This window comes from Zea mays, chromosome 9 (genome assembly GCF_902167145.1).
Source record: "Zea mays cultivar B73 chromosome 9, Zm-B73-REFERENCE-NAM-5.0, whole genome shotgun sequence".
Lineage (NCBI taxonomy): Eukaryota > Viridiplantae > Streptophyta > Magnoliopsida > Poales > Poaceae > Zea > Zea mays.
In genome coordinates, this window is record NC_050104.1 from 65,983,339 (window position 1) to 65,995,060 (window position 11,722).

Consider the following 11,722-nt stretch of genomic DNA (forward strand, 5'->3'; position numbering starts at 1 on the left):
GATGACACATCTCAGCAAGTAAACATAACAACAACAGATTGGACATTGTAAATCAACTGTGCTTAAACAACCACGTGGTTCAAAACTTCCTTTTTGAACCTTAAATTGCAGCAAGTAAACAAGTAACTAAATACTTAACGCCAAGAAGAAACAACATGCACAAGTCCAGATTATCCACATCCACATAATAGATTCCACACCTCTCCCATGAATGCACATGGCTACAGATGCAATAATGACTTCTGCCTCCATATCACTAAGGATATGAAGCTGCATCATACCCCTTCTTGGGCAACATATGATGCTCAATGTACCGGTACAGTCGGACCATAAGATCGCGACAAAACTTCAATGCAATGGATGATGAGTGCATTATGCATGACAACGTCATGAGTTCTTCCCAAATAAAATGTGCTAGACATATACTTCCACCCATTCCACATAATAACCACTTGAGTAACATAATCAAACCTCAAACTCAACATATGAAATCCATGAAACATGAACATTTTCAAATGATGGTACTCAATAAAAAAATATGAATATGAACACAATAGCACGACATAATCAAGTTTAAGACTCCTCATTTGACAGACGGAATAACCATCACAGTTTTACTTGCCTTCACCGGAAGTTTGGGCAAATCCCTAAGAACGATCCGGAAGTCCACCACATGTTTTTGACACCCAACTTAGTGCACCAAATTCACATAATAAGCCTCAAGAACAACGCCGCACCTACGTGCAATCTCAAACCCCGCCGCGGTAACAATTCTCTCCACACCAACCAAACTGCAGCGGCGCTGCTTAACAATTCCATAACTTTAAAATTAAGACAGAAGTGGTGTCAAACAAAAACTCCAGAGATAACTACATAAAATTCCCCACAAGTTTTGTATACAATTTATGATTAAATTCTAACATCTAATTACCCCTAAACTGTCCACAAAATAAACCCTGCAATCTGTTTTTTCCTGATTCGGGGCAGCGACATACTCGGATTCAAACAGCGATAACTTTTAAAATATAATTCCGAATCGAGCGCATAAGTACTTGTTGGAAATATAAGAAAAAGCCCTACATGATTCTCATACTGATTAACACTAATTACTCCCGAAAAATCCTCAGAAACTGCTAATCCTGCTGCTGTTCATCCCCCTGAAAATCTGTTTTTTTTTTACAGCCACATACCCGGATTCAAACGGTGATAACTTTTAATTTATATCTCCAAATTGAGCGCATAAATACTCGTTGGAAAGGTAAGACAAAGTTCTACATGATCCCCAAACTGATTTCCATTAATTTCCCACGAAAAATGCCCAGAAACTGCTAGAACTACTGCTGTTCAACCACCACCTAAAATTCTGGACAGCCCCTCTACCCAATCGCATACGCAACATCTAATCAACTGGATTGCAGCGCAAATGAACAAGAGATGAACACAAAAATCACCTTGGATTCTCCCCCTTTCCTTCCTCCCTTCTTCCCTCCACCAAAACGATTGAAGATTCGCACCACGCGACGACGATCCGAGCGGCAAGGAATGACACCTTGGGAGGAGGAGATGGGGGGGCGGCTAGGGCTTGGTGGTGTGGCTGCAAGGATTGAGAGAGGAGGAGATGGAAGGGGGGCGACGGCCAAAGGGTGGGAAAGTGGGGGGGGGGCGGCTGCACAAAGGGGAAGGGGGTTAGGGGGGAGGGCGGCTAGGGTTTGGGAAGGGTAGTGGGCCGAATCACTAATCGCGGCCCAACTAGCCCACGCGACAGCTCCCGACCCCATCGCAAGCGCCAAACCAAAGAAATTCTACTGCCCTAGTTGTGAATGTTTTCCACAAATTCCAAATCCCCAAAATGCAACAACCGAATGAGGAAAAAAACAAAAAGAACAACCCCCAACTTCTCTTCTTTGCAAATCGGGTATCACACTCCACCTCCGCCACCACTACAACCTGCATATTCGCGCGGCCAACAGCCAGAAGGGAGTCAACAGAACCACAGCAGAGAGACTTCAGGGAGGAGTCCGAAGCTCGCACAGTCAACAATATTGTGCCAGAGTCGAAGCATATCTAATAAGAGATATCCTACCTCAGAATCAGTTTTTACATTTGTTGTCATTCTCTTTCTTACTAAAGAACAGTTGTTGAAAATTTAGTTTTCTTGGCGTTTTTAATTCCTTGTAATAGCTTCGTTTTTGCCATAGTGAAAATATATCTTCTCCACATACTTACTGTCGGGGACCATAATTAGGGGTACCCTCAAGACTCCTAAATCTCAGCTGGTAACCCCCATCAGCACAAAGCTGCAAAGGTCTGATGGGTGCGATTAAGTCAAGGATCGGTCCATTCGAGGGACGCGATCACGCCTCGCCCGAGCCTAGCCTCGGGCAAGGGCAGCCGACCCCGGAGGATTTACGTCTCGCCCGAGGACCCCCTCCAGCAACGGACACACCTTCGGCTCGCCCGAGGCCCAGTCTTCACCAAGAAGCAACCTTGGCCAAATCGCCACGCCAACCGACCGAATCGCAGGGGCATTTAATGCAAAGGTGGCCTGACACCTTTTTCCTGACGCGCGCCCTCCAGTCGACAGAGCCGAAGTGACCGTAGTCACTTCGCCGCTCCACTGACAGGCCTGACAAGAGGACAGCGCCGCCTGCGCCGCTCCGACTGCTGTGCCACTCGATAGAGTGAGGCTGACAGCAGCCAAGTCCGGCTTCAGGCGCCATAGGAAACTCCGCATCGCCCGACCCCAGGGCTCGGACTCGGGCTCAGCCCCGGAAGACGACGAACTCCGCTTCGCCCGACCCCAGGGCTCGGACTTGGGCTCAGCCCCGGAAGACGACGAACTCCGCTTCGCCCGACCCCAGGGCTCGGACTCGGGCTCAGCCCCGGAAGACGACGAACTCCGCTTCGCCCGACCCCAGGGCTCAGACTCAGCCCTGGCCTCAGCCAACGGTCTCCGCCTCGCCCGACCCAGGGGCTCGGACTCGACCTCGGCCTTGGAAGACAGACTCGACCACGACCTCGGAGGAGCCTCCACCTCGCCCAACCCAGGGCTCGGACCGACCACGTCACAGGAGGCGCCATCATTATCCTACCCCAAGCTGACTCAGGCTACGGGGAACAAGACCGGCATCCCATCAGGCTCGCTCCGCCAAACAAGTAATGATGGCGCCCCGCACGCTCTATGACGACGGTGGCTCTCAGCCCCCTTACGGAAGCAAGAGGACATCAGCAAGGACCCGACAGCCCCGACAGCTGTCCTTCCGCCAGGCTCCAGCGCTCCTCCGACGGCCACGACACCACACGAACCGGGTGCCAAAACCTCTCCGGCTACCACGATGGCATGTACTTAGGGCACTAGCTCTCCTCCGCTAGACACGTTAGCACACTGCTACACCCCCCATTGTACACCTGGATCCTTTCCTTACGCCTATAAAAGGAAGGTCTAGGGCCCTCTTACAGAGGGTTGGCCGCGCGGGGAAGGACGGGACGGCGCTCGCGTAAGGCCGCTCGCTCCCTCCCGCGTGGACGCTTGTAACCCCCTACTGCAAGCGCACCCGACCTGGGCGCGGGACAAACACGAAGGCCGCGGGTTTCCCCTTTGTACGCCTGTCTCCCTCCGGCTTCTCTTCCCCCCTTCGCGCTCCGTCTCGCGCCGACCCATCTGGGCTGGGGCACGCGGCGACAATTTACTCGTCGGTCCAGGGACCCCCTGGGTTCGAAACGCCGACAGTTGGCGCGCCAGATAGGGGCCTGCTGCGTGTTGACGAACAGCTTCCCGTCAAGCCCCAGATGGGCAGTCTCCAGCAACCTTTCCAGCCCGGGACGGTGCTCCGTTTCGGGAGTCTTGAGTTCATGTCCCTCGACGGCAGCTACGACATGATACTCCTTCCCTCGCCGCGCGACAGCGACAATGGCGGCCGACAACCCGCCCGCCGGCGGCGGAATCGACGACGTCTTCCCCACGTGGTGGAAGAACAACATTCGGGCTTGTCCCGTCCCCTCCCCAGCCGACGGAGGAGGAGGCGGGGCAACCAAGGCCAAGCAGGAGGCGGCACCTCGTCGGCTGTTGAGCGAGCCGACGGCGCCAGCGCCCCAACGGGGGGCACGTCGGGCATCGACCTCGCGTCTGAGACGAAGACGAGCGCCGTCTCCCCGCAACGCGCCAACCCCAAGCAAACGGACGACGCCAGCACGCTCGCAAAGGACTTGTTGGGCGTCACCTTCGTACCTGAGACGACGGTGCAGTCAGCCCCTGACGTGACTTCGTCACCACCCGTCGACCAAGAGGTACCGACCGATTCCCATCTCGTGCCTTTTGGATTCAGCCTCGACCCACCAAGCGACTTCGCTTCGGTGATCGCTCTCATAGAGGCGAGTCCAAACCCTCTGGGGTATCGTATGCGGTCACCCTGGGACCGGCTGGCGGCCGTCTCGACCTACGGGCCCTCGGGGTCCGAGGAAGATGACGAGCCCGACTTCTGTTGGGATTTCTCCGGACTTGGTAACCCTAGTGCCATGCGGGACTTCATGACCGCATGCGACTATTGCCTTTCCGACTGTTCCAACGGTAGCCGCAGCCTCGACGACGAGGACTGCGGCCCAAGTCGTGAATGTTTCCACGTCGATCTAGGGGGTCCCGGCGAAGGCAACCATCTTGGTATGCTGGAGAACTGCGATCCCCTAGGCCTGTGCCTCGCGTTGACATCCTTCGGGAGCTAGCTGTGGTCCCCGTCCCGGTGGGGGGTCATGACCCACAGCTCGAGATGCACGCCAGGCTCGACGAGGGAGCAGGAACACCTGAGCCGATCCGCCGGGACATCGGGCAGGAATGGGCGGGCCAACCTCCGGCCGGAGAAGTGCGTCATCTCCCCCAGGGCTTCCAGCACCGCATCGCCGACGATGTCAGGGTAAGGCCGCCACCGACTTCCAGTGGAGTCGGCCAGAACCTGGCTGCAGCGGCAATACTTCTCCGCGCGATGCCGGAGCCATCAACCACCGAGGGGCGGCGTATCCAGGGAGAGCTCAAGAATCTCCTGGAGGACGCCGCGGTTCGATGGGCCGAAAGCTCCGCCTCCCGAAGGCAGGGGTACCCCTCGGAACATCGCGCCGCGACTTCCCGATTTATGCGGGAAGCCTCGGTCCACACCGGGCGCACGCGCAACACAGCGCCTGCGGCCCCGTGTCGCCTCGGCAAACAGCACCATCACCGCAACCGTCGGGCCCACCTCGACGAGAGGGTGCGCCGAGGCTACCACCCCAGGCATGGGGGACGTTACGACAGCGGGGAGGATCAGAGTCCCTCGCCCGAACCACCCGGTCCGCAGGCTTTCAGCCACGCCATACGACGGGCGCCGTTCCCGACCCGGTTCCGAACCCCGACTACTATCACAAAGTGCTCGGGGGAGACGAGACCGGAACTGTGGCTCGCGGACTATCGACTGGCCTGCCACCTGGGTGGAACGGACGATGATAACCTCATCATCCGCAACCTCCCCCTGTTCCTCTCCGATACCGCTCGAGCCTGGCTGGAGCACCTGCCTCTAGGGCAGATCTCCAACTGGGACGACCTGGTCCAAGCCTTCGCCGGCAATTTCCAGGGCACGTACGTGCGCCCTGGAAACTCCTGGGATCTCCGAAGCTGCCGCCAGCAGCCGGGAGAGTCTCTCCGTGACTACATCCGGCGATTCTCGATGCAGCGCACCGAGCTGCCCAACATCATCGATTCGGATGTCATCGACGTGTTCCTCGCCGGCACCACCTGCCGCGACCTGGTGAGCAAGCTGGGTCGCAAGACCCCCACCAGGGCGAGCGAGCTGATGGACATCGCCACCAAGTTCGCCTCTGGCCAGGAGGCGGTTGAGGCCATCTTCCGGAAGGACAAGCAGCCCCAGGGCCGCCCACCGGAAGATGTCCCCGAGGCGTCAACTCAGCGCGGCGCCAAGAAGAAATGCAAGAAGAAGTCGCAAGCGAAACTCGACGCCGCCGACGCGGACCTTGTCGTTGCCGCTGAGTACAAGAACCCTCGGAAACCTCCCGGAGGCGCCAATCTCTTCGACAAGATGCTCAAGGAGCCGTGCCCCTATCATCAGGGGCCCGTCAAGCACACCCTTGAGGAGTGCGCCATGCTTCGGCGCCACTTTCACAAGGCCGGGCCACCCGCGGAGGGTGGCAGGGCTCGCGTCGACGATAAGAAGGAAGATCACAAGGCAGGAGAGTTCCCCGAGGTCCACGACTGCTACATGATCTACGGTGGGCGAGTGGCGAACGCCTCGGCTCGGCACCGCAAGCAAGAGCGTCGGGAGGTCTGCTCGGTAAAGGTGGCGGCGCCAGTCTACCTAGACTGGTCCGACAAGCCCATCACCTTCGACCAGGGTGACCATCCCGACCGCGTGCCGAGCCCGAGAAATACCCGCTCGTTGTCGACCCCATCATCGGCAACGTCAGGCTCACCAAGGTCCTCATGGACGGAGGCAGCGGCCTCAACATCATCTACGCCGAGACCCTCGGGCTCCTGCGTATCGATCTGTCCTCGGTCCGGACGGGCGCTGCGCCTTTTCACAGGATCATCCCCGGGAAGCGCGTCCAACCCCTCGGACAACTCGATCTACCCGTCTGCTTCGGGACACCCTCCAACTTCCGAAGGGAGACCCTCACGTTCGAAGTGGTCGGGTTTCGAGGAACCTACCAACAGTGCTGGGGAGGCCATGCTATGCCAAGTTCATGGTCGTCCCCACCTACACCTATCTCAAGCTCAAGATGTCGGGCCCCAACGGGGTCATCACCGTCGGCCCCACGCACCGACACGCGTACGAATGCGACGTGGAGTGCGTGGAGTACGCCGAGGCCCTCGCCGAATCCGAGGCCCTCATTGCCGACCTGGAGAGCCTCTCTAAGGAGGCGCCAGACGTGAAGCGCCACGCCGGCAACTTCGAGCCAGCGGAGACGGTTAAATCCGTCCCTCTCGACCCCAGCAACGACGCCTCCAAGCAGATCCGGATCGGCTCCGAGCTCGATCCCAAATAGGAAGCAGTGCTCGTCGACTTTCTCCGCGCAAACGCCAACGTTTTCACGTGGAGTCCCTCGGGCATGCCCGGCATACTGAGGGATGTCGCCGAGCACTCGCTGGATATCCGAGCTGGAGCCCGACCCGTGAAGCAGCCTCTGCGCCGATTCGACGAAGAAAAGCGCAGAGCCATAAGCGAGGAGATCCACAAGCTAATGGCGGCAGGGTTCATCAAAGAGGTATTCCATCCAGAATGGCTTGCCAACCCTGTGCTTGTGAGAAAGAAAGGAGGGAAATGGCGGATGTGTGTAGACTACACTGGTCTAAACAAAGCATGTCCGAAAGTTCCCTACCCTCTGCCTCGCATCGATCAAATCGTGGATTCCACTGCTGGGTGCGAAACCCTGTCTTTCCTCGATGCCTACTCGGGGTATCACCAGATCAGGATGAAAGAGTCCGACCAGCTCGCGACTTCTTTCATCACACCCTTCGGCATGTACTGCTATGTTACCATGCCGTTTGGTTTGAGGAATGCGGGTGCAACGTACCAACGGTGCATGAAGCACGTGTTTGGCAAACACATTGGCCGAACGGTTGAGGCCTACGTCGATGACATCGTAGTCAAGACGAGGAAAGCCTCCGACCTCCTTTCCGACCTTGAAGCGACATTCCGATGTCTCAAGGCGAAAGGCGTGAAGCTCAATCCCGAGAAGTGTGTCTTCGGGGTTCCCCGAGGCATGCTCTTGGGGTTCATCGTCTCCGAGCGGGGCATCGAGGCCAACCCGTAGAAGATCGCGGCCATCACCAGCATGGGGCCCATCAAGGACTTGAAAGGCGTACAGAGAGTCACGGGATGCCTTGCGGCCCTGAGCCGTTTCATCTCGCGCCTCGGCGAAAGAGGCCTGCCTCTGTACCGCCTCTTAAGGAAGGCCGAGTGCTTCACTTGGACCCCTAAGGCCGAGGAAGCCCTCGGGAACCTGAAGGCGCTCCTCACGAACGCGCCCATCTTGGTGCCCCCCGCTGCCGGACAAGCCCTCTTGATCTACGTCGCCGCGACCACTCAGGTGGTTAGCGCCGCGATCGTGGTTGAGAGACGAGAAGAGGGGCATGCATTGCCCGTCCAGAGGCCAGTCTACTTTATCGGTGAGGTACTGTCCGAGACCAAGATCCGCTACCCACAAATTCAGAAGCTGCTGTACGCGGTGATCCTAACGCGGCAGAAGTTGCGACACTACTTCGAGTCTCATCCGGTAACTGTGGTGTCATCCTTCCCCCTGGGGGAGATCATCCAGTGCCAAGAGGCCTCGGGTAGAATTGCAAAGTGGGCAGTGGAAATCATGGGCGAGACGATCTTGGCCCCTCGGAAGGCCATCAAGTCCCAGGTCTTGGCGGACTTTATGGCTGAATGGGTCGACACCCAACTCCCAACAGTTCCGATCCAACCGGAACTCTGGACCATGTTCTTCGACGGGTCGCTGATGAAGACAGGAGCAGGCGCAGGCCTGCTCTTCATCTCGCCCCTCGGGAAGCACCTACGCTATGTGTTGTGCCTCCATTTCCCGGCGTCCAACAATGTGGCCGAGTACGAGGCTCCGGTCAACGGGTTGCGCATCGCCATCGAGCTAGGGGTCCGACGCCTCGACGCTCGTGGTGACTCGCAGCTCATCATCGACCAAGTCATGAAGAACTCCCACTGCCGCGACCCGAAGATGGAAGCCTACTGCGATGAGGTTCGGCGCCTAGAAGACAAGTTCTACGGGCTCGAGCTCAACCACATCGCCCGACACTACAACGAGACTACGGTCAAGCTGGCTAAAATAGCCTCGGGGCGAACAACGGTTCCCCCGGACGTCTTCTCCCGAGACCTGCATCAACCCTCCGTCAAGACCGATGACACGCCCGAGCCCGAGAAGGCCTCGGCCCAGCCCGAGGCACCCTCGACTCAGTCCGAGGCACCCTCGGATCGGCCCGAGGCACCCTCGGCCCCCAAGGGTGAGGCACTGCGCATCGAGGAGGAGCGGAGCGGGGTCACGCCTAATCGAAACTGGCAGACCCCGTACCTGCAATATCTCCACTGAGGAGAGCTACCCCTCGACCGAGTCGAAGCTCGGCGGTTGGCGCGGCGCGCCAAGTCGTTCGTCTTGCTGGGAGACGGGAAGGAGCTCTACCACCGTAGCCCCTCGGGCATCCTCCAGCGATGCATTTCCATCACCGAAGGCCAGGAGCTCCTACAAGAGATACACTCGGGGGCTTGCGGCCATCATGCAGCGCCTCGAGCCCTTGTTGGAAACGCCTTCCGACAAGGTTTCTACTGGCCGACAGCGATGGCCGACGCCACTAGAATTGTCCGCACCTGCGAAGGGTGTCAGTTCTACGCAAGGCAGACCCACCTGCCCGCTCAGGCCCTGCAGACCATACCCATCACCTGGTCGTTTGCTGTGTCGGGTCTGGACCTAGTCGGCCCCTTGCAGAAGGCACCCGGGGGCTAGACGCACCTGTTGGTCGCCATCGACAAATTCTACAAGTGGATCGAGGTCCGACCCCTAAACAGCATCAGGTCCGAACAGGCGGTGGCGTTCTTCACCAACATCATCCATCGCTTTGGGGTCCTGGACTCCATCATCACCGACAATGGCACCCAGTTCACCGGCAGAAAGTTCCTGGACTTCTGCGAGGATCACCACATCCGGGTGGACTGGGCCGCCGTGGCTCACCCCATGACGAATGGGCAAGTAGATCGTGCCAACGGCATGATCCTGCAAGGGCTCAAGCCGCGGATCTACAACGACCTCAACAAGTTCGGCAAGCGATGGATGAAGGATCTCCCCTCTGTGGTCTGGAGTCTGAGGACAACGCCGAGCCGAGCCACGGGCTTCACACCGTTCTTTCTAGTCTATGGGGCCGAGGCCATCTTGCCCACAGACTTAGAATACGGTTCCCTGAGGACGAGGGCCTACACCGACCAAAGCAAACGAGCTAATCGAGAAGACTCACTGGACCAGCTGGAAGAGGCTCAGGACATGGCCTTACTACACTCGGCGCGGTACCAGCAGTCCCTGCAACGCTACCACGCCCGAGGGGTTCGGTCCCGAGACCTCTAGGTGGGCGACCTGGTGCTTCGGCTGCGACAAGACGCCCGAGGGCGGCACAAGCTCACGCCTCCCTGGGAAGGGCCGTTCGTCGTCGCCAAGGTTCTGAAGCCCGGAACGTACAAGCTGGCCAACAGTCAAGGCGAGGTCTACAGCAACGCTTGGAACATCCGACAGCTATGTCGCTTCTACCCTTAAGATGCTTTCAAGTTATTCGTACACCTCGTTCACACACAAAGTCTAGTCATCAAGGAAGGGTCAGCCTTTCCTCGGCAAAGCCCGACCCTCCCTCGGGGGCTAAAAGGGGGGAACCCCCTCTGCGTCAAAATTTTCCTCGGAAAAAGATCTTTTCTGCCAGAATGTCTTTCGTGCTTTTCGACTACTTCGAAAGTGGATCCTGAAAATGATGGAGTACACGTAAGCAGCCAAGGCTGACCGAGCCGAGGGACTCCTACGCCTCCGGGATACGGATACCTCACTCATCACCTTCTGCGATAAGTAACTCGCGCTCGGATAGGTGATTCCGCGGACCGAACAAGTCTTCACGCTCGAAAGCTCCTCTGCCGAAACGATTTTTCGGGCCTTCTCGACTGCGTCGGTGACAGAACCCTATGGACGAGTAAGAGTGCGCGTAAGCGGCAAGGCCGACCGAGCCGAGGGATTCCCACGCCTCCGGGAAACGGATACCTCACTCATCACCTTCCGTGAAAAGTAACTCTCGCTCGGACAAACAATTCTGTTACCGACAAATAAGTCCAGATACTCGAAACAAGAAGAAAAGGAACGCAACTTTACAACACGACGATGGTGTGTTTGGTCCTCGGCGGCCGCAGAAAACATACACACACTACAAGATAATCTGATCCTGCAGGCTCAGATCTTGACAGTTGAAGGGAGCATCAGCATCCTCGGCATCAACTACACCTTCGGAGAGGTCCGGCCTAGCCTCGGACGGCGACGCGGTCGGAGGATCTCCACTCCAAAGGACGACATCAGCACCACGCCCGGGCCATCGCTGCCAGGGCCTTCTCCAGGAATCCGGCTCGAGCAGACGGCTCGGGCCGGTCACCCCAAAGCCTCAGCCAGCTGTCCCCCGAGGACATCGGCCCGGCTTGTGGCCTCGGCAACTCAACTCCGACGTCGGTCCCGCCAGTGGACGACCCGGCCAGGCTCCAGCCGACCAAATCTTCTTTTCGAGCCAACTCTGCCTCTGTCCATGCTGACACCGCTACCTCCGGCTTCGGCTCATCGAAGAGCGGCCGAGGGTTTCCTTTAACTAAGCAAGAGAAGCCTCGGACGGCAAGGCCGACCGAGCCGAGGGACTCCTACGCCTCCGGGATACGGATACCTCACTCGTCACCTTTGCACGAGGCGACTCACACTTGGTGAAGCGGTTCAGATAGTCGACAGGCGAGTCTTAGTGCTCGAAATGAAGAAAAAACACGGCCCCGTGCCGAAAATACATACATGTTCAGGCCCCGACAGCCGCAATGAACAAGAAACCGGCACTCAAGGTGCCATTACAAACGGAACTCCGGTTCCACCTCCGCAGGTACGAACAACCCCACACGATTGGGGGGCCTGCGGAGCAACAGAAGGCCGACGGGTGGCTCGCCGCCGCCCGCTCCAA